This window comes from Podarcis vaucheri (genome assembly GCF_965113315.1).
Source record: "Podarcis vaucheri genome assembly, chromosome: 2".
NCBI classification, from domain to species: domain Eukaryota; kingdom Metazoa; phylum Chordata; class Lepidosauria; order Squamata; family Lacertidae; genus Podarcis; species Podarcis vaucheri.
Window position 1 is genome coordinate 32656286 of NC_138760.1, and position 27483 is coordinate 32683768.

The following is a 27483-nucleotide window of genomic DNA, read 5'->3' on the forward strand; positions in this document are numbered from 1 at the left end:
GGTAAACTGCAAAATGATAGATTAGAAAACAGCAGGGAGATAGAATGGCTTTTGTTGTAGCAGTCTACCATCCGAAGAAGTACAGAAGAGCGGATCAGTTCAGCGGCCCATCTAGTCTAGCACCCAGGGGGAAATATGCAATATGGGTGCAATGCCTGGGTGCAATACGAGTCTCCCTTCCTGTACCTGCCCTAGGGAATGCCCCCTATAGAAGGTGATGGTTGAAGCTGAATCTTCTTCATTGCATAGCTAGAGAGCTTTGGAAAGATCCAAGTGCCAGTGGAGAGGGAAGAACCGCTTCGACATCCAGTCAGAGCTAGCCATAAGGCTTCAGCTATAACACATTAGAGTTATCAGCTAACATGCAGGGCAAGAAAGGGCTATCAGTTCTATGAAATCATACCAACAAAGCGTGATGAGCTACTTCAATTTTGGCAAAACATTGGGATAGGCACCTGTCAAGGCAAGTGCAACTTTCCCAGCTTTAGGTGGGTTCTCAACTCCCCTGCCTGTCCATTTGCCATTCAAGCTCTTTCCTGGCTCAGAACAGCTTTTGTAACAACCTCTTAGTTTACAATGCATGGATTTCCTCCATCAGGGTCAAACCAAACCAAGTCATCCCTTGTACTCAATTTATTGCCTTTTGCTCTCTTCCACTCTGCTGGCTGTGCAATCAGTCCACTGCAATTGCGCCTAACCCTTAACAAACAAAAACACTTCTTTTTCTTCTTTTTCTTCTAAATCCTTGATCTATCTTTTGAGTGGGTCTACTGCTTCAGAACCAGTGTGCGTGTTTGTTCCAAAGCAACTCAGGAGGGTTTTTCCTTCTGTCTTCTTTGTTACTGTTTCATATGTTTTGCTGGTCCCAGTTGTCTTGTCCCTGTTTCTGGCAAATTGCTGTTCCTGTTTCGTCCCCCCATTTTTGTCTTTTGTCAGGCAGGGAGAGCTCTAGCAGAGTAGCAGAGAGCACATGCGTGGCATGCTGTGGGCCTCAGGCTGGCACCTCCAGTTAAAAGGATCCAGCGAGCAGGTTACAGGGATGGCCTCACCTTGAGGCTCTAGAGAGCTGTTTACCTGTCAGACTAGACAGTACAGAGCCAGGTGGACAAGAGACAGACTTCCTATAAGAGAGCTTCCTGTGTTCCTTGTTAACGTTTCCTTAAGCTTGAGCCGCTAGGGTTGCCATGCCTCGGGATTCAGCTCTCAAAGGTGTGCATGGATGGTGCATTTAGCCTTTTGAGTACCTGGATATTAATTATAGGCAACACCAGCGTGGCAATGCTCTCCCCCTGTCCAAACTGCTGCAGTTCTGCACCCCTGTGTTGATTTGAAGGAAGCAATCCCCCCCCCATATACAATAATAAACCAAAACTTAAAAGCAGATAAATAAATGAGTAAGTTAAGTTAATTTGGATATGCAGAATAGATTAAATTTAAGGAACCGCAGAAAGAGGGGGAAGGAAGTCAAGTTTTAAAATGTCAAAATGATTGTAAAATCAGAGAAATGTATATACAGTGGAACCTCGGCTCCCGAACACCATGGGAGCTGAACGTTCTAGCTCCCGAACAAACGAAAACCAGAAATAATTGTTCCGGTTTTCGACATTCTTTGGAAGCCGAACGCCCGAATGCCCGGCTGCTGCAGCCAATCAGAAGCCGTGCCTTGGTTCCTGAACTGTTTCAGGAATCAAACAGACTCCTGGAACAGATTAAGTTCGGGAACCAAGGTTCCACAGTGGCAGCAGGAGGCCCCATTAGCTAAAGTGGTGCTTCAGGTTAAGAACTGTTTCAAGTTAAGAACGGACCTCCGGAACAAATTAAGTTCTTAACCTGAGGTCTCCCTGTAATATGCTCAAATCGTCCGGTCCTATGGTCAACCTGGCTGCTGCATTCTGCACTAGCTGAAGTTTCGTAACATAACGTAGCAGCAGATGCAGCCAAATTGTCAGACATGTGTAGCACTGTGTGCATGGAGAACTGTCTCAGCATCTTCTAGGAACTGGTGGGGGGAGACAGGAAGGAGTGGCAGGTTGCTCCCTGCTGTAGGAATGTGTCCATTGCTCAATCTGTAGCATGCATGTAGCATGTCAGTGCTATATATGTTCCTATCTCGTTGCCTGGGGCCCAGGAATTCTAATGGAAGTCTGATGTTTTCCTAAGTCTGCAGACAGCCTGCGATATCAGCTTGGAGAAATGTGATCAATGCATCAGCTTGAACCCGAGGCTGAGCCCTCTGGCCTTGGGGGTCTGGCTTTCTGACTGTGGTGCCACCAAATGGGTTCTTCTCAGGTCACTTGTCTCTAAAGAAATGCAGATATCTGCCCTACAGATGCAGCTACATGTTGCTTGATAGGAGGAGATACTGTAGTATCTCTTTCACATTCTCTTTATCTCTTTCTCTCTCTTTCTCTGGCTTCTGGTAAACAGAACTGAGCCTGACACCATGCCTGCTTTCTTCCAAGATACATTCCTTCTGGCCAGAGCACACCCTCTTCCTGCAAAACCATATCCTTGCGAAACCATCTCTTCCTGCCTAGAAGCCGAATTCAAAAATGCCAAGCAAACTCCTCCAATAAGAGCCTTTAAGTTAACAAACTAAAATCCCAGGATATTCTACCTAACTCACTCACTATGTGGACATCGCAAAAGAAAAGCGATAGAAGAAACTTCTTACATTGTTTATTTCTCACTATGACTGGAAGATTACTCTCCCCACACCTAGTGCGTTTTTGTCCACCTGCTGTTATTGGTCCAGGATGGCCTGGTTTGGAGGAAGCCTGGTCCTATGTATCCTTACTCAGAAGAAGTTATGTTCCACTGAGTGCAACAGGGTTTGCAGTCAGGCCAATGTGTTGCGGATTTCGGGCTTGGTATTCCAAAAGCCCAATACAGTGGTACCTTAAGTTACGTACTTAATTTGTTCCGGAGGTCCGTTCTTAACCTAAAACTGTTCTTAACCTGCAGCACCACTTTAGCTAATGGGGCCTCCCACTGCCGCTGTGCGATTTCTGTTCTCATCCTGAAGCAAAGTTCTTAACCTGAGGTACTATTTCTGGGTTAGCGGAGTCTGTAACCTGAAGTGTATGTAACCTGAAGCATATGTAACCTGAAGCGTATGTAACTCGAGGTACCACTGTATTATGCATGTCTATTTGGAATTCCCATTGAGTTCATTGGAATTTACTTCCTAGTAAGAACAGCAAGAGGGACGCGGGTGGCGCTGTGGGTAAAACCTCAGCGCCTAGGACTTGCCGATTGTATGGTCAGCGGTTCGAATCCCCACGGCGGGGTGCACTCCCGTTGCTCGGTCCCAGCGCCTGCCAACCTAGCAGTTCGAAAGCACCCCCGGGTGCAAGTAGATAAATAGGGACCGCTTACTAGCGGGAAGGTAAACGGCGTTTCCGTGTGCTGCGCTGGCTCGCCAGATGCAGCTTCGTCACGCTGGCCACGTGACCCGGAGGTGTCTGCGGACAGCGCTGGCTCCCGGCCTATAGAGTGAGATGAGCGCACAACCCTAGAGTCTGTCAAGACTGGCCCGTACCGGCAGGGGTACCTTTACCTTTACTAAGAACAGCAAAGAGTTCTGCAGCACCTTAAGGTTTAACAAAGCAATCCAAACACCTGGTCAGCAGTGCAGAAAGGGGTCTGGATGAGACAGAGGTGTCCCTCTGCCCAGTCCTCTCCAGATCCACTGCGGAAGCCGGTGTTGGGGTGCTGCTGTCAAGGAGCACCCCAAACAGCGGGTGGACATTACTGCTGGTGGCATCCTTTGAACTGGTACACAGCAGCACCGGCATAGCAACTCCCATTGGTGCCTGGGGGTGCAAAGATGGGCTAAAGTTGTTGAGCTTTGTTTGGAAGATCGGACCCAGGAGATGGACAGTGGCTCTGGGGCCCTGAAGCTCTTGTGTCACCCACAAGCCCCCATACCACCTGCCTTCCTGTGCTGCCACTGCTCAGCAGAAACTCCCAAAATGAGTCGTTTTGCAGGTGGGGCTGCATAAACACCAGATCCGCAGAATCATGACCTGACTGTATGGCCAGCACATGACTTGGAGTCCCCCCCCACCCCCACATAGCACCAAGCCATGGATCAGGCTCATTTTGTGACGGGGGAGCCAGAATTCTTGGATGAGTCTGAGGAGATACTGTTCGCACCATGAAGGGGTTTGACTGCAGTTTGTCAAACAGGGGGAAAGTGGGTCACCTACAATTGTGTGTCACATGTACTTTTGCCTGAATAAGTAGGCCTTCAAGGCAGCTTGTAGCTGGCAGCACAGGAAGAGATGCTTTCCTTAGGGAGGAGGGAGGAAGCACATGTATATCAGGGCTGGGTAGACAGCAGGGAAAGGACAGCCACTGGGCAGGAAGTTGTGCAAGCACTAGGCTAGACGGAAGCCTCACCCCGTGGCCTTTGGGAGAAGCACTGTCCAGCCAGCTTCAGTTCCTGAGACTTCACTCGATTCAACACACTCGCAAAGTGACCACGGGGGCCAGAAACATGCTTTAGAATAAATAAAATTCTCATTATGCCAATACTTCGATCAAAAACTAATTCTGGCTTGCTGAATAGAATATACACAGCCCTGGCTGGAAACCTCCTGCATTTCTGTACCATTGAATTTTAGAAAGAGAGGAGGCTGAATCAAGCAGTTATTCGATGGGACTTCTTACAGAGGCTGGGGAGGGTTGTAGTTTGTTCGGTGCCCTACTCCCTGCTGCCCCACTCTCACCTGCCATGAAGAAGAAGAAGAAGAGTTTGGATTTGATATCCCGCTTTATCACTACCCAAAGGAGTCTCAAAGCGGCTAACATTCTCCTTTCCCTTCCTCCCCCACAACAAACACTCTGTGAGGTGAGTGGGGCTGAGAGACCTCAAAGAAGTGTGACTGGCCCGAGGTCACCCAGCAGCTGCATGTGAAGGAGCGGGGAAGCGAACCCGGTTCACCAGATTACGAGACTACCGCTCTTAACCACTACACCACACTGGTGGTTACAGACCTAGGTGATTATAATAACAGGAGCACCTATATCTCGGGGTCAGCTTTCAAGTTCTATATGCTGAATGGCTATGTTTATAAACAATGTTCAATGTACGCATGTCAAATGCGCAAAACCCCATGCTTAAGGATCTAGATCTTGGGCTTCCAGATGTGGGCGTCATATCACACAGCAGGGATGGGGAATCACCAAATTTAAGAAGAGACTGCAGGGTCAGGTCAGTGGCATATCTAGTCCAGCATTCTGTTCACCCGATGCCTGTGAGAAAACCCAAAAACAGGACCCAACCACAGCAACACTCTCCCCTCCTGTAGTTCCAGGAACTGGTATTCAGACTTATTACTGCCTGCAGGTAGAACAAACCCCTCATGGTTAGTAGCCATTGAATGTGTCTCAGCAGGGGTACCAATTTGCCCCTCTAGACCAGGCACCCCCAACTCAGCCCTCCAGATGTTTTGGGACTACAATTCCCATCATCCCTGACCACTGGTCCTGTTAGCTAGGGATCATGGGAGTTGTAGTCCTATAACATCTGGAGGGCCGAGTTTGGGGGTGCCTGCTCTAGACCATTTCCCCCCAAACCACACCCAGGTGCAACATTAGGTGGGAGGCAGGCAAAGGAGTGGCCTTCATTTGACGTGCACAGAATTGGTTTCCATTGGACAGCAAAGGGTCATTCAGGTATCACAAATGGGCCACCAGCAACAGGATAAATCCGGATTAAATAGAAGGGGGACGGCATAAGGGGTTGGCAGCTTGATGCCCACAATGTCATGTGAACAGTGTAAAAAAAGAAGTAAATCACGTATGTTAGGAACAACTATCTCACAATAAAACCCCATCTGGAAGCACGCCTTGCAACCATTACTACGTGTTATAAAAGGCAACCCCAACCATTGGTTCTGAACATATGCTGCTTTTTGCTGTTGACTCTGCCCCAGAGCAGATCTTTCCACTTTACTGTGAATCTCCTGCCCCTCTCAGATCTGACACGGTGCCCTTGGGTGTGCCATCTGGCTCCTCCATCCCTGCTGACTAGTTGGAGATGGACAAGCAGAAGGAACTGGGCCTCAGAAGAACCCTCTCCAACCGTGGGACAAGGAGGCGACCTGACCCCACCACCACCTTCTGGTTCATTGTCCAGTGGGGTCAGGTCACTATTCCCCCCCCCCATGGGCATTGACCTCAGATCAGATTGGAACCTTTGACCTCAGAGAGTCATCTTTCCACCCATTGACAGATTTGCCTGAAGAACCGACTTCCGCTCTCTTTCCCCCCTTGGCTTTCTGCTCTAACACTGGTTTTACCTGTCTAAAAAAAGAGAGCAGGTCTCATTCAATTGTTCCTTGGGCTTCCCAGATGACAGGTGCTTCCCATACATCATCTGAGGGGGTCTCAGGCAACACATAGTTCCAGAGACAATTTATAGGGTGGGAAGGTTGTGCTGATTTGTGCCTGATTCTCCCCCTTCACTTCTTCGATCTCCCCTCCTCCCTCCGTGTTGCTCCTGAGACACACCTGAGCAAGAGGCAACCTGCATTTGACACAGACACAAAAGGTGGTAGAAAGAATAGGAGGAGCAGGAGGGCAGGCTGCCTCCCTGACCATCTTTATTAGCAGCCAGACCATGACAGTTTCTTGCCTAGTCTTGCTGGGTCTGCTACCTGTGGAGGCGCCCAGATTTCTCTGATAACAGAGGACTGTCTCCCCCAGATGTCTCTCCATCTCTCTGTTACCATGTCACGAGCATGGAACTTGCACTTGATTTACAAGCCCTTCAATTAAAGGTTGGACAACTGTTTAGGAAGCAGCAAGGAGAGGTTTTTTTCTTTTCTTTTTTTGGTCCTGGATCCTATGATAGGCCTGTGCTAACAGCTTGCAGTGAGGAGATGCTAGATTTGACAGAGAGAGGTAGCGGTCAACAACCTCAAATATGCAGATGACACAACGATGGCAGAAAGTAAGGAGGAATTAAAGAACCTTTTAATGAGGGTGAAAGAGGAGAGCGCAAAATATGGTCTGAAGCTCAACATTGTTACGGAAAAATCTGGGTGCGTATTTACCCTGCCACCCAGCCAATCGGACCAAGTCCGTGGATTCTAGCGGAAGAAAAGGAAGCTCAGCCGGACGCAGGAGCAAAATGCGAAGATCCAAGTTTATTGCGCAACAGGTTCAAGGCGAGATTGAACCCCGAGAATGGGGCGACATAAACTTTTAAAAGTTCCCTCCAAGTCCCATAACACAGTGCGCGGAACGTCATGAATACATTATGGGAAGGTTGGGTTTCATGGATTACATCATGAATATATTACACACGTCATGAATATCTCAGAGAAAGGTGGGGTTACACTAATTTACATTTGAGGGAAGGGAGGGGGGAATATGCAGAGCGAGGGTCATACACAAATACACATTTCATGAGTACCGGTGGCGGTGGGACAATGGGTTACTGATATGCGCTGTCTGCCACCTGGTATTGCCCGGGGGACGGGCTGGGCAGAGCGATCTGACAGGATTAAGGAGTTCCTGTGTACGTGACTTGCCGTCTCGAGGATTATGGAGTCGGCCAACATCATGGAGTCCTGGGGAAACTGAGTCGAATGACACCAAGAGCAAGAAAATTGGAGCTGTGGTTGATTTTATATGAATTTTGAAAGGTTCTGATGACTTTCAGTCCGTCCCGTAGCCTAGATCAAAAGCGGAAGCAGAATGTATCCATTCTTGTAGAAATGGATACATTGTAACAAGGGTTTGACAGTTTTACGAGGTCGGGAGTTTCGGTTCTATTGTTCTCGCCGTGGGGGGCCGTCAGCAGCTCGTCAGGAGGTTAAATGAGGCGTGCAAGAGCTCCCTGAGCTAGCTCCTGCAGGACGAATGCATGGCTGTGATTGGCCAAAGCGCGGCCATAGGAATAAGCGGAGAAGGGAAACACTCGGTCTACTCATTCTAAGTATGGAGCGCAGATAGGCATAGGAAAGGATAGGGAATATATATATATTCGAGCTTATTTCGCTCAGGAAAAGGTCTGGGAAACGTGTGGTGCTTGTGCAACGGTGAAGGGGGGTTCGAGGGTGGGTGTGCGGTGGTACCCTTGAGGTCATCGCCTCGGACAGCAAAGAAGAAGGGGGGAAATGGGTACCCCCCCCTCGGTCCGTATCAGTCCCCCATTCGGAGATAGATTTGCATTAAAGTTCTGTAAGAACTTGCAAATCCTTTCTCCGCACCATTTGAGCGCTAAATTTCGGTGATCTCGTATTCACCTTCTCCTAAATGCCTCATCTGTACATAGTCTGGGAAAGTGGGAGCATGTCGGGAGCGGGCATAGGCTCGAAGAGGAAAGGAACTAGGAGAAGCAGAATGTCGGAGGAGAGAGCAGCAAGGGGTAATACAATGCATAGTGCAACACAAGATAGAGACACAAAGGAAGACAGTTAAAATGATAAACAACACGACTTTCAATAGTTGTCTGAGCCATCCCAGCTTGGGCAACCATCCCCATAAGTCCACATCGGATAGCCCCTCATGCTGGATGTCGTGGAGCTTCCCTGCTAGTTCATGGATATTATTCAAATGTCCAGTTATATTTAAGGTCTGGTCAGTCACGTATGTGCAGCACTCTGTGCCTATTAATGCGCAGGTGCCTCCCTGACTGGACAAGAGGAAGTCTGTCGCGATTCTCGTCTGTAGGCTCAATTGTCTTACCTCGGATAGTTCCGACATGAGGGAGTCTGTGATCTGGGTCGCCTCCTGCATGAACTTAAGGAGGATGTCGGTGAGTCGGAGAATATCCACGTGGTTTGAACCGGCACCGTAGGCGGGGAAGAGTGCTCGGCCTACGGTCTCTCCATTCGCAGCAACGTCTGACAGGTCTGACAGCTCCTTTTGCTCCCTTTTGTTCCGTTGTCTTCCAGGCGGTAGGTGTGGTAATATTCTAATTCCGGGAACGATGTAGCCGATGAAGCAGGATCCGGACATGTGTGGGCTCACCCATGTATAAGCGCGGTGCCCACATACCCAGAATAGGCCGCTGAGGTAAGATTCCATTCGGCCTGAAGCAAAGGTTTGTAGTAGCATGATGTCTGCGGGTTGTGGCTTCCAGTCCAAGGGGTGTCCAACCGCAGCGGCCCAGGCAACAGTAAGGTTAGGAAAAGTTCGGGAGTCTCTTGTGTTAGAGACAGTGACCAGTCCAGTTGGTAGGATTTCCAGAGTGTTGGTGCATGTACTGGATCCGATGAAGGTTCCTTCCCCCGAGAAGCTGCGGCAAAGGGGTCCCTTCGTAGGGCCGGTGAGGTAGAGGTATTGATGTGTTAAGTTGAGTGCGGTCAGGTTCCAGGAGGTAACATTTCTGGAACGGAACTGTTCTAAGGTCACTGGTACAGGGACCAGTGGGAGGCTCTGTTGGAGATGGCTGGGTGCGTGAGCGCAAATCCAGCAGTTCGGGTAGGGTGACTCCTTCGCCACCTGGCTGAGAAGCTTAATATAGGAGTTTTGCTCCCAGGATGACAGGAGGTCTTCTCCCGGGAGTGCCGGGTCGGCGCCGAATTGTCGGGGTGCTGTGCCAACCGGATGGAGGGGGTCGGTGGTGTTCAGTAGTCGCCTATCCCTGGCGATACCGCCGCATCGCAGGGGTCCGACGTGGTCCCATGAGGGGGAGCGCGAGGGGTGTAAAGAATGGTGCCACCCTTCGAGATATTCAGCCCCTCTCCACTCATGAGTGACCCCTAAGTCCCATAGACAGCAGAACCGCCGTAGGCAGAGTCCTTGGAGTTGGGGTTTCCGGGTTTCTGGGGTGGAGCGGAGGCACTGGAAGCCGAAAATCAAGTTTCCAGAGGGGTGGCTTGATTCCGTATAAGCGTGAGTAGCCCCTCCTGTCTCGACTTCGGTCCAGTTTGGGGTTTGCGAGACCTCTCCACTCTCGTAAAGAAGGTAAGTCCCATTTCTGCAGGTCAGCCGGTAAGAGGAGTGGTCAAGAGTGAGAGCCGCAGAGCCGATACGATGTAAATCCTTGTTTCGAATGAAAAGTTCCCAATATTCGTTTTCGGCGAGTTGGGGAACTAGGGAATGGCGTAGCAAGGTCCGGGACTCGGGAAGGCAGAAATCAAAGTCCCCCATTCGATCAGGGTTAGACCTTCCCGTCTCGACCTCATGATAGTCCAAGAAGTGGTAGTTTGTTCGTAGTCCTGTGCAATGGTCTGATGAGGTAGACGTGACCCAGGATAAGGTGGCGAGGAGAAGGGCGGTGGTGACCAGGCGCATGGCTCGGATGCGTGAACGAACGAAGGCGCCTGACAGGGTGAGGCTGCAAAGCGAAGGTATCAAATAGCGCTGTTGAACGGAGCTGTCAGATGAACTGTCAAAGGCGAAGCTGTCAACGAAGGAAGTAGTGAATGGAGCTGTCAAACGAAGCAAGCTGTCAATGGAGCTGTCAAACGAAGCAAGCTGTCAATGGAGCTGTCAAACGAAGCAAGCTGTCAATGGAGCTGTCAAACGAAGCAAGCTGTCAATGGAGCTGTCAAACGAAGCAAGCTGTCAATGGAGCTGTCAAACGAAGCAAGCTGTGAATGGAGCTGTCAAACGAAGCAAGCTGTCAATGGAGCTGTCAAGCGTGGTTGTCGGCGCGTCTGAAACGTAGCTTGATGGTGTTGGTATCTGGGATGATTTCGGACGTCCAGTTGGGTGTCGCGGTGTCTGGTCCGGTCTGTTGAGCCCGACCTTGGCCCCGATCAACTGGTCCGGTCTGTTGAGCCCGATCTTGGCCCCGATCAGCTGGTCCGGTCTGTTGAGCCCGACCTTGGCCCCGATCCGCTGGTCCGGTCTGTTGGTCGTCGTCGTCAATATATGAGGTCGGTAAAGCCGGTGGAGTCGAAAAGGTGAAGTCCTCGCCGTTGCTTTCTTCCGTCTCCTGTGGAGGGGGTGAGGACTTGCACCTAGTGTGATGTAACCAGGAATTCTTCTCACCTACTTTCACGGCGGTTGGCGATGTCAAGAGTACTTGGTAGGGACCTTCCCACGCGGGTTGGAGTGGTTCTTTCTGGTAGACCTTGACGAGGATCCAGTCGCCCGGGTGGAAGGAGTGAGCGTGGACGTCGATGGGAAGATTCTGTCCCTCGATGGCCGCGTAGTGGTGGAGACGCTGTAGCTGTGTCTGGAGCTGAATAACATAATTAGTAAGTTCTGCCTCCCCGAGCTCCAGTTCCGATAGTGGGAATAGAGTGTTGTAGACGGGAGGAGGTCTCCCGAATAAGAGTTCGAATGGGGAGAGTTTCAAACGTCCGGTTGGGGCGCTGCGGATGTTATGAAGAACCAGTGGGAGTGCATTGACCCATTTTAGGCCAGTGAGCTCGCAAAGTTTGCCCAGCTGTATCTTTATTTCCTGGTTCATACGTTCCACTTGGCCAGAAGATTGTGGGTGGTATGGGGTGTGGAGGTCCCATTTGATTTGGAGTGATTTGGCCACTAATTGCACCACTTCTGCAGTAAAGTGGGTCCCCCTATCGCTGTCTAGGCGACGGGGTATGCCATAGCGGGGAATAATGTCCTGTAGGAGGGCCCTGGCAACTACGGATGCGGTGGCCTTTCTGCAAGGGAATCCCTCCACCCACGAGGAAAATTGGTCAACTATAATCAAAGCATGTTTAAAGCCTTGGCATTGGGGCAGATCAATGAAATCAAGCTGCAAGTTCTCAAAGGGGACAAAGGCCCATGGTCTGGCTCCTGGCGGCCTCCTTGGTTCACGTTTAGGATTGAACCGCTGGCAGGTAATGCAATTCTTTGATGCTGCTGCTGCGGCAGCAGCTATCCCGGGTGCGTACCAAAATCTAATTACATGTTCCATTAATCTCCCTTTTCCCCAATGTGTCCGCTGGTGAAGAAACCTCACTACTTTTGGAGTCCAGGCCTTTGGAAGGACGGTTCTTCCATCGGGGAGGACCCAGATACCTTGTTGTTCGGTGGCACCTATCGATTCCCACGTAGCCTTCTCATCCCCTGGGGCAGATTTGTAAATTTCTGTGAGGTCTAGGTCTGCTGGCAGTTGGAGGGCTTGGAACTCGGATTCGTTGTTAGGGGTGCGTAAGGCTGCCATCTGTGCGGCTTTGTCGGCTCGTCTGTTTCCTTTAGAAACTGAGTCCCTGCCTTTGGTATGGGCCTTGCAGTGGACAACGGCTATGGCGGCAGGTAGGTGGATCGCTGTGAGAAGTCGCTCAACCAGGGCGGCGTGCGAGATTTGAGACCCGGCAGCGGTTAGAAAGCCTCTTTGGAGCCAAATTTGGCCAGTTGTGTGCACCAAGCCGAAACAGTATTTACTATCCGTATAAATGGTTATCCGCTTCCCTTCACCAATCTCGCAGGCACGCAGTAGCGCAATTAGCTCGGCGGCTTGGGCACTGTACTGAGAGTTAATTGGATTTGACTCTAGTATTTCGAAGTCGGAGACTACCGCGTACCCAGTCTTCCTAACCCCGTCGATTACCTTAGAGCTACCATCAGTATATAATATTAGGTCCGGGTTCTCCAGGGGAAGATGATCTAAGTCTTCCCGGGGCTTTTCGGCTTGCCGGACTATAGTGGTGCAGTCATGATGCGGGGTGCCATCATCGGGAAGGGGTAGTAGGGTAGCGGGGTTTAGCGAGTTGACACGTTTAATGGTGACATTGGTTGGAGTTAGTAGGAGGGCTTCGTAGCGGTTGAGGCGGGAGTTTGAGAAATGGTGACATCCTTTTAGGGTTAGGAGGGTTGAGACTGAATGGGGAACGTGGAGGGTGATTTCGTGGCCCAGAACCGTCTCTTGGGCTTTCTCGAGGAGGACCGCGGCGGCCGCAATGGCTCTGAGGCAACTGACAGCCCCTTTGGCAGTATTGTCAAGTTGTAGACTATAATATGCTACTGGCCTCTCTTGGTCGCGGAATGGTTGGGTTAGGACCCCAGAGGCTACCCCCATTTGCTCGTGGATGAACAGGTTGAAAGGGATTCGGTAGTCGGGTAATCCTAGGGCAGGAGCAGATCTGAGTTCCCGTTTTAGTCGTTCAAAAGAGCTGTAAGCTTCATCTTCCCAGACTAAGGTATCTGGGTGGTCCTGGCGCGTCATGACAGTTAAGGGCTTCGTTATTTCACTGTAACCGGCGATCCATGCCCGGCAGAAGCCGGCCATGCCAAGGAAGCCGCGGAGTTGTCGCTTAGTTCTTGGGAGGGGGATTTTAGTGACTGCCTCAATTCTGTCAGTGGCTAGACTTCTGGTCCCTACTCCCAAGATGTGTCCGAGATACTTGACCTCTTGCTTACAATATTGGAGTTTCTTAGGAGACACTTTATGTCCCTTCTTTGCTAATTCTGATAGGAGGTATTTAGTATCTATCTTACATGCCTCCTCGCTGGTAGAACATAATAAAATATCGTCTACGTAGAGAAGCAAGGTGGAGCTGGCCGGTAAGTGGATGTCCTCTAAGTCCTGGTGTAAAACGGCCGAAAAAATGGCGGGCGACTCTACGTAGCCTTGGGGCAGTCTGGTCCACGTTAGTTGGCTGGGCCCCCAGGTAAATGCAAAAAGGAATTGGCTGGCCGGATCTAGGGGTATGCTGAAGAAGGCAGAGCACAAGTCCGCAGCGGAGTACCAAGTCGTCCCTGCTGGAATGGCGTTTAGGAGGGAGTTCGGGTTGCCAACTACCGGGTGTCGGGGTATCACAAATTGGTTCACTAATCTCAAGTCTTGCACAAAACGGTACCGTATAGGTGTCCCCTCCTTAGCGGGCTTCTTGACCGGGAGAACTGGGGTATTACAGGGCGAAGCGCATGGGACTAGAATCCCCTTTTCGAGGAAGTCCTCAATCATGGGTGTTAGGCCTTCTATGGCTTCTTTGGGCAGAGGGTATTGCTTGGTGCATGGGAAGGGTAAGTCGCTTCGGTAAGTGATCTTAACCGGAGTGGCGGAGAGTAAGAGTCCCACTGAGGTTGATTCAGTGCCCCATAGGGAGGGGGGCAATTCGTTTTCCAGTTCTAAAGGGAGTTCGGGAAACTGTCGGTCCGCTTTGGATTCCTGAACGATACCCTGGAAAATGGGAATGGAGTTCCCTGGCATATGTAGGTAAATGCCATCCGGGGAGCATTTTATGGTGGCATTAAGTTTGCAGAGGAGGTCTCTGCCGAGGAGGTTGACTGGGCTGCTTGTTAATAGGAAAGTGTGTTCCGCTAGTAATGGTCCGAGGGTGACCTTGGCCGGTCGCGAGAGCGGGCAAGTGCGGGGTATCCCATCCAGTCCCATTACTTTCTTGGTTACTGTCCCTGGTTCCAGGTGACTGTCGGTTAGGGTGGAATAGGTGGCCCCTGTGTCCAGTAGACATTGGTAAGGGTGGCCGTCTATCTCGATAGTACAGACCGGGTCTTCGGGTGACAATGTAAGGACAGGGCAGATGGTTTGGGTCTGACCGGGATCCCCTTCTAATTGTCAATAAGTGTTCTGATCATCGGGAGGTGGTTGGTTTGGAGGGTGCAAGGGAGGAGCAGTAGCATTCGCCCAAGGGTGGGCAGGCTGGTCTATGGCTGGCAGTTGGGTGGCCGGCATTTGGGTCCGGGGTCCCGGTTGTGGTCGGGATTGAGCGATCGGGTTCGAGACCGCCGGTGGGGTATAAGCCGCTGGGTTGTGGTTGCTGTAGCCTGGGGTTACGTTGGCTTGCGGGGAGAAAGGAGGGTGGGTGATCCGTACAGGGAAAGGCTTAGGCTCCTGTCCCCCGTAGGGTGTCGCATTTAGGTAGGGGCAGAATCTTTTTATGTGTCCCTCTTCCTGGCAGTAATAGCATCCTCCAGTCCCCGGTCCCCATTGCCTATAGGGATTTGGGGTTCCTCCTCCACGGATTCCCTTTCCTCGAGGGAATCCCCTGCCTCGATTAGGACCATAGGCAGGTTCCATGCTTAAGGCTAGTATTTGTTCGACCTCGGGCTTCGTTTCCTTCTTCTTTCTTTCATCCCGAGAGTTGTAGACAATTGGTAAGAGGTTGTTCCCTTTGGGGCTTGGAGCATTCTCCTTACGGCCTCAAAGGTGGCCAGGTATTCTAACTGGCGGGGTTTTTCTTCTATCAGGGCTTTCCTTAGGTGGTTCAAGCGTTCTTCATTAAACGAACCCCCCGGTGGCCACCGCAGTTCGGGTCTGGCGGAGGCAGTCCTGGCGGGCCAGGTTCCGGAGCAGAGGTCCTCTAGTTTTTCCTTAGATAACAATTTGTGGCCAGGAATCGACTTCCAACACGCGATGACAAATTGAAGAGGGGAGTCGGGATCCTTCTGGGAACGGGATGGCTTCCGGGAAGCCTTCCTCCCAGAATGAGTCCGCTCGTGTTTGGAAGCCTGGGTACCCATAGTATATTTCACGCGTGTCTAGATAGGAAAGAGGAGAGAGGAGGGGGTCGATAAGGATTTGTGGGTCTAGGGTTATTCGACAAAGGACTAGTAAAATGAAAGGTCTTTAGTCGCTTGGCAACTTCCTAGGGAGGTTTTTAAGAGCTCTAGCTATCCGGTATTCCTTACTTCCTTTTTCCTTAACCATTCACCTGGGGTCCCTTTTCCACTCTGCCGATCCCGCCCAATTCCTCATGGGCTATTCCCTCCTGGCAACCTCCTACCTATCGTCACAACTCAGGAAAAGGGGCCCTACTGAACGCCCGCACCGTGCGGTGCCAGATCGGGTGGTCCCTGGACAGAGGTTTGGGTCGAAAATCCCCCTTGCTTTCGGAAGCGGGCTTACAGTACACGTGGTATTGTAGCCCGACCGGTGCGGCTGGGATTGGGATAGAAAGCAAGACCACTTCCTGCCCCCTAGAAAGGACGCTCGGGAAGATCGGAAAGAGAGCTCCAACCCCTTGCTTTCAACTGGGATGCCCGTTTGCGGAGAGTCGGCTATCTTTCAAGTCGGGTCTCTCCGTCTTACCCTTCGGGCTCCCAATTGGTGCGGCTGGCTGGAGGGTTTAGATAAAGAGATAGAGCTCAGAACCCCCCTTTCGGGTCGAGCAGCGGTCCACGGTCTCTCTCACTGACTGGACCAAGAGAAAGGCAAGAAGGTACGATAGAGAGGAGGGCAGAGAATTCAGTTGCCAGGAGACTTCCACCCCTTCCCACCAGTGCACTGGATTTTCCTATACTCACGCGTCTTCCCGTCGATCCGATCCCGGGATCGATGAATGAGCCGGCTGGATCCCTTTTGCTCCCCGGCTGAACTCCTGGGGCTTCCGATTACCGCCCGGGAGATGGCCGGAGGTCCAAAAGGGTCTTCTCGGGCAAATTGGCCCGCAGCCGGCTGAAGAATTCGGGGCCTCCGGTCAGCAACCCGGGAGAACCGCCAGCCCCACGTTGGGCGCCAAGCTGTTACGGAAAAATCTGGGTGCGTATTTACCCTGCCACCCAGCCAATCGGACCAAGTCCGTGGATTCTAGCGGAAGAAAAGGAAGCTCAGCCGGACGCAGGAGCAAAATGCGAAGATCCAAGTTTATTGCGCAACAGGTTCAAGGCGAGATTGAACCCCGAGAATGGGGCGACATAAACTTTTAAAAGTTCCCTCCAAGTCCCATAACACAGTGCGCGGAACGTCATGAATACATTATGGGAAGGTTGGGTTTCATGGATTACATCATGAATATATTACACACGTCATGAATATCTCAGAGAAAGGTGGGGTTACACTAATTTACATTTGAGGGAAGGGAGGGGGGAATATGCAGAGCGAGGGTCATACACAAATACACATTTCATGAGTACCGGTGGCGGTGGGACAATGGGTTACTGATATGCGCTGTCTGCCACCTGGTATTGCCCGGGGGACGGGCTGGGCAGAGCGATCTGACAGGATTAAGGAGTTCCTGTGTACGTGACTTGCCGTCTCGAGGATTATGGAGTCGGCCAACATCATGGAGTCCTGGGGAAACTGAGTCGAATGACACCAAGAGCAAGAAAATTGGAGCTGTGGTTGATTTTATATGAATTTTGAAAGGTTCTGATGACTTTCAGTCCGTCCCGTAGCCTAGATCAAAAGCGGAAGCAGAATGTATCCATTCTTGTAGAAATGGATACATTGTAACAAGGGTTTGACAGTTTTACGAGGTCGGGAGTTTCGGTTCTATTGTTCTCGCCGTGGGGGGCCGTCAGCAGCTCGTCAGGAGGTTAAATGAGGCGTGCAAGAGCTCCCTGAGCTAGCTCCTGCAGGACGAATGCATGGCTGTGATTGGCCAAAGCGCGGCCATAGGAATAAGCGGAGAAGGGAAACACTCGGTCTACTCATTCTAAGTATGGAGCGCAGATAGGCATAGGAAAGGATAGGGAATATATATATATTCGAGCTTATTTCGCTCAGGAAAAGGTCTGGGAAACGTGTGGTGCTTGTGCAACGGTGAAGGGGGGTTCGAGGGTGGGTGTGCGGTGGTACCCTTGAGGTCATCGCCTCGGACAGCAAAGAAGAAGGGGGGAAATGGGTACCCCCCCCTCGGTCCGTATCAACATCAAAAAAAAACTAAGGTCATGGCCACTGGGCCCATCACCTCCTGGCAAAAAGAAGGGGGGGAAATGGAGGCAGTGAGAGATTTTACTTTCTTGGGCTCCATGATCACTGCAGATGGTGACAGCAGACACAAAATTAAAAGATGCCTGCTTCTTGGGAGGAAAGCAAAGACAAACCTAGACAGCATCTTAAAAAGCAGAGACATCACCTTGCCAACAAAGGTCCGTATAGTTAAAGCTATGGTTTTCCCAGTAGTGATGTATGGAAGTGAGAGCTGGACCATAAAGAAGGCTGATCACCGAAGAATTGATGCTTTTGAATTATGGTGCTGGAGGAGACTCTTGAGAGTCCCATGGACTGCAAGAAGATCAAACCTCTCCATTCTTAAGGAAATCAGCCCTGAGTGCTCACTGGAAGGACAGATCCTGAAGCTGAGGCTCCAATACTTTGGCCACCTCATGAGAAGAGAAGACTCTCTGGAAAAGACCCTGATGTTGGGAAAGATGGAGGGCACAAGGAGAAGGGGATGGCAGAGGACAAGATGGTTGGATAGTGTTCTCGAAGCTACCAGCTTGAGTTTGACTAAACTGGGAGACAGTGGAAGACGGGAGTGCCTGGCATGTTCTGGTCTATGGGGTCATGAAGAGTCGGACAGGACTAAACGACTAAACAACAACAACAACAAAGTTTAATAATAATAATAATAATAAATTTTATTTATATCCCGCCCTCCCCAGCCGAAGCCGGGCTCAGGGCGGCTAACAACAATCAAATAAACAATCAAATAATCATACATTCTAAAAATATTTCATTATAAAATTAGTTAAAATCAAATTGATGGCAACCGATTAAGCAAGATTTTGTGCAGGTTGCCAGAGGAGGGGGTCAGGCTGCGCCCTGACCAAAGGCCTGGCGGAACAACTCTGTACTGCATCTATCACTCTATCCATTTAAAATGTTCAGGTTTCGGTAGAATTTAGCTGCTGAAGACAGGAGTGCTTGGCGTGCTCTGGTCCATGGGGTCACAAAGAGTCGGACACGACTAAATAACTAAACAACAACAACAAAGGCTCTGAAGGCTGCTGTCTGGAGGTTCTTGCAAACTTTAGCCACATCCACACTGTGTACATTTAAAGCACATGACTTCTCCCAAAGAAACCTGGGAACTATACTTTGTTAAGGGTGCTGGGTACTCCGGTTCTTTCCAGAGACTAGCAATTTTCTACCTAGCAGAATCTAGGGGGTTGACTAGGCTGGCCCCTACCAAGGGTGCAGACCCAGGGGGGCCCCAAACTGTGCCTCTCCCTGTTGGGCTAGGAGCCCATCCACCTATGTGTGGCCCACGGCCCAAGACTGGCAAAGGGGCAGGAGGGATCCCAGCCGTGATTTAGAAAATCAATTCATTCAGCCACTTTTGGAGCTACCACTATGGAGATCAAAATAATGTTTTTGTGTAGATTTAAATCCTTTACCTTCTACAGCCTGATGGCCAATAACATCAAAATGAAGTAATGACAGAGGGCTTCTTTTCCCCCCTTTTGTTTTAGGAAGGAATGCATAATACTCAAGAGCTTAATAATCCTCCAGGGCGATGCTAAAGGGACACCTTAACAGAGATATCTCAAGTAAACATCCTCTTGTTTGAGGAATGAGAAGCTGCAAAGTGAGTATTATCAGAACCCCACCATTCAAATTCTGGCCACAATAAAAATAGCGTTTTTATTTGGTCAGGCCTTTTACGGACAAGAGGAAGACTGGAGTCATTTTTCCTTATCTGCTGAAGATGTTTAGTTAGTAGATGTTGTTTGTATTGTCTACAACTGAAGCTGGAGCACCCTAAATAGTGGAGATGGGGGCTCCTCTGAGGCCTGCTGATGAGACATGTTGACGTCTGTGACCCTTGAGTTGCATTTACCATTGCTGGTGTTGCTGTATTGTGATTTAAATGCAGTACTTTGAACTTCATATAGCCCAGTGACTTTAAAAAGTTTGCCTCCTGCTTACTTGATAGCATTTTCTATGCATACCTCTGAAATGTCCTTCATTGTGTCAGATGTGTCAGGGCAAAAGCTCACCTGTTTTTCAGATACTCCAGACTATTAAGAGGTGTGAGAAGCCTTTTCAAAGAAGAAAGGAAGCTTTAAAACACAAAAAAGAAGAAGAATGCAGGATGGATGTTCCTCACAATGGGTCACATTTCAATTTAAAATACATTCACCACAGGAAGCCAAACATATGTAAAAGGGAATTAAATCATGGAATGGCATTTGCCCATTTCATTCCCATTAGCATCTTTAAAAGGTTGGATGTTGTGTGTCTGCTGTACCTGGAAGAGAAGGCATAGCTGAGGCTGATCTAGTTATCCTAGATGGTTCTAGCTTTTCCTCAGCTCCTGCAGAAGGAAGGGGGAAGGGGCTTCTGGGAAACAGGTCTAGAGTTTTTCACCTGTACTTTGCACCATGTTCTACTTCTGTATCTGACCAAACTGCGGGAGGCAGTGGAAGACAGGAGTGCCTGGCGTACTCTGGTCCATGGGTCACGAAGAGTCGGACACAACTAAACGACTAAACAACAACAACTACTTCTGTGAACTAGGCCCTTGAACCTGTAGCCAGAGTCAAATGCCTGCTCACTTCCATCTGGTCTGTTGCCCTTGTTTGTCTCTGCCTTATTTGTCTCTGGTAGTTTGTTATGGGTGCTGGGAATTGTAGTTCTGCGAGGAGTAAACTATGGGTCCCAGGAGGGGGAGGAAAATGTGCTTTACGTGAATGGTGTGTATTCAACCCTGTTCTCACTTAACTCTGAACTGGGGTCCACTTCTCTCTACAGCAAATTCTGCAAAGGTTATTCACATATCAGTTCATTTCCCTGACATCTGGTCAGAAAATGTTTTGGATTGCTGTGTGTTTCTGCGTTTTTAAAATAACTTTAAAAAATAAGCCTGGATTCTTTTTTTTTATAAAAAAATTAATAATGATAAAATATACACACAACAGGGGGAGATCAAAGGCAGCTGGGGGGGGGGGGAAATCCAAAACAGAAAAAACCCCAGCTGCTTGAATTTGTTCTTTTATCCCCAATGCGTTTTGATATATAATCTTTTTCTAAGGGTGGAGGAATTCTTATTCTCTCTTCTCTGAAAAAGAGGGGGCAGAATTCTTTATCCCTTCTTTTCCAAAGAGTCATCAGAAATAGATGCCTGGGAGTTAGTCGGCTGTAGCTATGAATATTTCTGAGCTGTTTCTTACCTTGTTTTAGGAATAAATTACAACTAATTGGGGGGAAGGGTTCCCTTGAAAAATAATATAGCAAAACACACCGAGAGCAAAAGAGCAATCCCGGCACCTGTTTTCTTTCTGTGTTGATCGTTCCAGCTCACAGACCTCTTATGCCGTGTGCAATCACTCTGCAAATTCAGCAAATAAATTCTACCGAAACCTGAACATTTTAAAGGGATAGAGGGATAAATGCAGTACAAACTTACAACAAACCAAAGCCACAAAACCAAAGCATAGCTGGGGTTAAAAAGGAATCCTTCAAAATTACAGCCGGGTCAGTTTGAAGAAAGACCATCATTTCTAAGGGCATCCATTCGATATACAACATTATTTGTTTGAATCATAGGATTGTAGAGCTGGAAGGGCACCACGAGGGTCATCTAGTCCAACCCCCTGCAATCCAGGAATATGCAACTGATCAAACTTGCAGCCTTGGCATTATAAGCACCATGCTCTAGCCAGCTGAGCTATCGAGGCTGACAATAACAAACAGGTGTTTGTTTGCTTTGTTTCAGGGACGCAGGATCATGAATCAAGCATTCTGCTCAGACTTTCCTTACAGTCTGATGATTAGCTGACATGAAGTCATTTCTTTTAGGAATTTGCACTTTGTGGTGGTTTCCCCTCTACTACTCTTCGACTGAACTCTCCTGGTGCAGGCAATAGCTATTTAATATGCTGCTGGGCCCGAAGTCAGTACCAAGCTATAGCAGTCTAGTGAGTAGTGTGTGCTAAGTTCAGATGTGCCAGTGATCCAGAGATGTGGCTGCTGTCAGTTTAGAGCTACGGGTGGCTAACCTGTGGCTCCTTCATATGTTACAGGACTACAGTCCCCTTCGCCCCAGACCATTGGAGCCACTGCAGGGCCGGATTTAGGTTTGATGAGGCCCTAAGCTACTGAAGGTAATGGGGCCCTTTATATGTCCAGCTGTCCTTTGTCAACAACAAATTGTTGGTGTTTTTTGTGTTGAATATATGGTAATTTATGGACTCTAATAGGTATCTAAAATGGGATGCGGGTGGCACTGTGGGTTAAACCACAGATCCTAGGACTTGCTGATTTACCTTGCTGTTTACCTTCCCGCTGGAGCGGTACCTATTTACCTACTTGCCCTTTGACGTGCTTTCGAACTGCTAGGTTGGCAGGAGCAGGGACCGAGCAATGGGAACTCACCCCGTCGCAGGGATTCGAACCGCCGACCTTCTGATCGGCAAGTCCCAGGCTGTGTGGTTTAACCCACAGCGCTCCGTAAATCCAGCACTGCGCCGCTGTCTGCCTGGGCTGGTAAAAGTCTGGGGTAGTTCACTTGGCAGAGACTCTTAATCTTAGGCTCATGGGTTCAAATCCCACATTCTGCTGCCTGAGGCAGCTGCTTCACCTTGCCTCGTGGGTGAGTCGGACCTGCATGCAAAGCAGATGGTCTACCCTTGAGCTATGATCTTTCCAAGGAGAGCGTTGGTCGGAGGTGGATTTAAAGGACGGTTCCAAGCCTTTAACGCCCACCCCCTTTCCCCACAGCACAGGGGCCCAGGGCTGGCGTCCAAATAGTGGACATTTGCCCAAGGATGCTATGTGTTGACACTGGATCTGCCACAACCCCACTTATACCTATGTTATAAAAAAAGTTCATACTGCTTTTCCCTGTTCTCTCTCCATGATAGTTTGTAAGGCAAACTTGATAAATATTCCCCACCCCTCTTCTCTCATTTCTTTTTCAATAATGTGGGGAAGGGGAGCCAAAATCCAGCCCCGCTTAGGAAAGAAGCAACTGTTCCAGTCCTGCTTGAAATTCCAGATTCTTTTTCGTTGGCTTCCAAGAGCTAAAGTGAATAAATATGCCCCAAAGTGATGCTAGGAGGTTGTAATTATTTTAATTAGAAAAGGTGGCCTCGGGGAGTCCCTGGGTCTCAGTCTATTTTATGAAAATGCAAAGGGGGGGGGGAGAGAGAGAAAGGATAGGAAAGGGGGGGGGAAGAACCACCAGGAGGTCTAGCACTTAATAAATGTGAACTGATTACAAATCTTCCTCCCGACAACTGTGCTTTTGTCTTAAACTGGCTTAATAGGGTTTTTGTGCATGGGCCCACGTGCGTTGTTTTTGTTTTTTAAAAAAGGCGATATAAAGGGGCATGACAGCTTAGGAAATAGAGGTGGATTTGGAATTTTAATTTGTAACACTGTTCCTGGGGAAAACAACTTGATTTGTGTTTGGCCTGGTGCAGCCCAATTGCAGGAGTTTGGGATTCATGTCCAGACCGGCCCTTGCAGCCAACAATTGATTTCATTCCCACGGCTGATATTTTTCACTCTAGGCATTCATCTTGTTGGCAGGTGGATGTCCAATAGCGAGTGAGCCCTCCCTCCCCCAAACTCAAATTTTAGAGGGTTTTTTTCCTTCTCCCCCAGACTCTCCTTGAGAAGCTCTGCTGAGGTCAGCAGCAGCGGAGGATTTCGGAGGGTTTAAGAATTCCTGGTGGAGGTGCCTGTGCATGTGTGAGCTGTTTTCTGGTGGGGAAAGGCTAAGGAGGGGGAACAACAGCAACAGCGACAACGACGACAACAACAACAACAACAGACTTGCCAAGTGTCCTTGTTTTCCAGGAACAGTCCTGGATTTGCAGAAGCTGTCCCGGTTTCTGATTTGATCCAGGAATGCCTTACTTTTCCTTAAAAGGTCCCTATTTTCACCAGAGAAAGGTTGGAGGGAATGGAGTTATGTGACCCCCCCCCCAGCCGAAGAGAAAAGTAACCATACAACCTTTAGAAGACATTGAAGGCAGTCCTGTACAGGGAGGGTTTTTCTAAATGTTAAATGTTTTATTATGTTTATATAAAATATATATTTTATTATATTAATTTATTATACAATTCATTACTATTATATAATTATATAATTTATTATATAATTATATAATTTATTATATAATTATATAATTTATTATATAATTATATAATTTATTATATAATTTATTATTATATTAATTTATCAATATATAATATATATTTTATTATGTTTATATAGGGACGCGGGTGGCGCTGTGGGTTAAACCACAAAGCCTAGGACTTGCCGATCAAAAGGTCAGCGGTTTGAATCCCCACGACGGGGTGAGCTCCCGTTCCTCGGTCCCTGCTCCTGCCAACCTAGCAGTTCGAAAGCATGCCAAAGTGCAAGTAGATAAATAGGTACCGCTCTGGCGGGAAGGTAAACGGCGTTTCCATGCACTGCTCTGGTTTGCCAGAAGCGGCTTAGTCATGCTGGCCACGTGACCCGGAAGCTGTACGCCGGCTCCTTCGGCCAATAAAGCGAGATGACCGCCACAAGCCCAGAGTCGGCCACGACTGGACCTAATGGTCAGGGGTCCCTTTACCTTTACCTTTATGTTTATATATGTCAGAAGCTGCCCAGAGTGGTTGCAGCAACTCAGTCAGATGGGCAGGGTATAAATAATGAAATTATTATTATTATTACTATTATTATTGAAAAGGGTGTTCCTATTTTCATCAGAGAAATGTTGGGGGGTATGCAACAACACACTTCCTTAGGACAGCATTGTGTGTGAATCCTACCAAGTTGGTAAGAAGCTGTTGGAGGAAAAAGCAAGACAGGAAGTTATCAGCCTACTAAGACATTCGAAGCAGAGACAAAAAAATATTGGACTGGCTTTCCCGCAGCACTGTTAGAATGTGCCTGTTTGCTGCCAAACAAGGACCGTTTTTCTTGTGGTCATTCCAAGGGACTTCATTTCCCATTCTGTCCCCACTACAGCTAAGATATTCAGAAGCCTTTATGGTGTCGCATGGAATTTCTAGTCCAGATTTTTTATGAGGACACTGTCGTAAGCGATGTTTAAATGGGTTTTCGAAAAAGCCTCCTGACTAGCTTGAGGAAGAACAATAAAAATAGCCCTGTGATCAGCCCACAGTCCCATCTAGTCCAATACTCTGTTCTCGGAGCAGAAACTAAGCTCAGCAGCCCTCTCCCCACTCTGTCCTGCTACTCTTCGGCAACTGATATTCAGCAGTTCAGTTCTTCCAGAGATGCAGTTTTTGCGATTTGCCATCCTGACTCATGGCAAATGGATAAACTTTCCCTCCTCCGTGAATTCGCCTGATCCTCTTTTAAAGCCTTCTTTTTATTAATGCATTTAATTTTAAGTATTGTTAGGGGCAAAAGCCCTCCTAAAATGGCTTAATATTTCAGATTATAATGCATCTGAGCTAGTGGCCATCGCAACACTTTGTGGCGGCGAATTCTATTGCCAATTCTTTTCCCCAAGTGACTGTGAGTTCTAGGATTATGGGAGAGTATAGTGTGTGTTTTTTTTCCATTGGCCTTCCCTTCCCTTTCTTTCTACTCTTTTTCGCCCCTTTATGGAAGCCTCTGTCGCCTGCTTTTCCCTCAGATCCCTGCTTCTCAGCAGATTGCTTATTCTGCAGCTGTTTTGCATCCAATGTCCTTGCCCCTCAAGCTTCTCATGCTTCTCAGAATCTCTCCCACTATTTCGCCTGCACTGCAAATCTCTTGGCTCTAGGACAAATTTCCATCCTCCCACAGAAGCTGAACTGCAAGCATTCGGACAGCTTTTTGCCCTGAGTAGCTGGAATGTTTGGGAGCATTCTGTGTCACCACGTCAGCTCAGCTAATGAGTGTCAGAGACATCATCATTATCATCAGAACAACGCAATATAAGCTAATCTAGAGTTTCTAGTGTGCCACAAGCTTTGTATTAATATTTCAGTACCTTCTAATATTTAGTTTATCATTATTATTTATTAAATTTCTATACCACCCTCTACCTGCAGGTCTCAGGGCGCTTCATGGGATAAAGCCACAATATGAAAACACAAAATATGACCTAATATGACCCAAAAGACAAGGAGGAAATGATACATTAATCTTATCCTTTTAAAGACTGGATGGGCTTTAGGTTGAAGGGAAACGCTGTGTGTGAAGCCATCCTGTTGCGTAGCAGGCAACAGGACTGGCAACAAGGACCAAAATATACTTTTAAAATCTGGAAAGGTGTGCCCAGATGTTGTCTGGCTGTCAGGACTCTTAAAACCAAGCAGGCTGCATAGCAATGGTCCGACTGTCATGGTGATCTGAGGTAGAGGGCTTCTAAATAAACCTATGTCTGTATGCATAGGTGTCTGCAGCAATGTTTTGCAGGGTTTCCCCAAACTAAGGTCTCCAGCTGTTTTTGGACTACAATTCCCATCATCCCTGAACACTGCTAGCTAAGGATGGTGGGAATTGTAGTTCAAACTTTTTTTTTGGAAACCCTGTTTCAGGGGTGAGGAATAGAAGAACACCGAAAGGGAGGTGCAAGCTGGTTCTTCAGGGGAAAAAAGAAAAGAAAACAATACATTGCCTGTACATTTCACCTCATATCTCAGGCTCTACAGATCCTAGAATCTTACTCCTTTTTGAAAATGGAATCTGGGGATTATGGTTCAGCTGGATGACCCCTTGCCACCACTCCCTGCAGACACTTATATGGATTTGGCTATGAAACTGGTGCAAGCGCTCCACAAGGGCATTTTCACACATTAGCACATCAGCTCTCGAATAGCTTCCATAATAGGCTAACTTATTCAGTGCTCAGTTGCTAAAAAGAGAAGTGCCAGGGAGGCGAGCCTTTCCACAACTCTGAAGCCCTCTTGGGTTCATTCCAGATGGGTCAGAGCAGGCCACACAGGAAATGCATGTTTTCAGATGCGCTCCATTATTGCTTCATATATTCCCAGGGCATTCAGAGAACGTGGGTTGTGTTGCGTGGTTGACCCTGCCGAGCCCCAGCTTCAGGTTTTGCCCTGACGGTAATATCAAGGGACAGGGCAAGTTGGGATCGAACCAGATGTGGGAAGCTGTGTTTGAGACGGAGGACATGGGTGCAGACCCAGACACTCCTTTTTGTGCCACCTGTAAATGTTGCGAAACGGGCCTCAGAAGCTCTCGCTTCCGGGGCTGATTGTGCAACAGGATGAAAGAGTGGTACGCCGTGTTGCTGCCTCTGAGAACCGAAGCACGCTGCGTTTGAGGCCTTGTGCCTGAAGCGCTGCAAAATTGCCACACCGTCATCCGCCCAGCCTCCCAGCTGCTGTGCTTTGCCTCCAATGCTAATGGCTTTTTAGCCTCTCTCTCTCTCTCTCCCTGACTCCCTGCTCACCCCCAGCCCGCCCTGTTGGGCCTGATTAGTAATGAGAAGAGAGCCTGCCATGCTCTCCATCGCAATCACTCAAGCTTCCTTCTGGGAAAGTTCAGCAATTAACTTTGGGTGAAGATGCTTTTGAAGCGCACAAGGCATCTGAGAGCCAAAGGGGAGGAGGAGGAATGGAGTGGTGAACCCAGGGTTAGGGTGGGGTGAGGCACGCCGAACCCAAAGGCATTCCACAAATTGGAACAGGCTGGGGCTCCTGGGAAGGGAAAGGAGGGGGCCGTCCCATATGGCAACAACAGATGTTGCTTCCCTCCTCCGCCCACCCCCCCTTCTCCGTTGGATGCAGGGTCAGCCCAGTTCCAGAAGCACGAAGAAAAAGAAGACTACGCTCACTAAAACCAGAACTCCAAGGGTCAGAGGCATAAGAGAACAGAGGTCTTTCATGCAGCCTTAAGGAACTAGATTAGAAAGGTCTATGGAGTTATATGGTGCTGCAGTGGGCTGGGTAATCTGTGGGTCCCACAAAGGCTGGGGTTAACCATCATGCTGAGTAAACCGTAGATTGCTCTT

At 48.9% G+C, this 27483-nt stretch overlaps 1 long non-coding RNA gene across 1 annotated transcript in view; it reads left to right on the forward strand.

The window, feature by feature from the left end:
* LOC309526707 overlaps positions 1-27483 on the forward strand; it is a 74250-nt gene that overhangs the window by 20575 nt on the left and 26192 nt on the right. Inside the window, exon 2 of the long non-coding RNA XR_014216865.1 lies at positions 19021-19136. This is a non-coding gene — a long non-coding RNA (uncharacterized lncRNA). The remainder of the gene's footprint in view (positions 1-19020; positions 19137-27483) is intronic.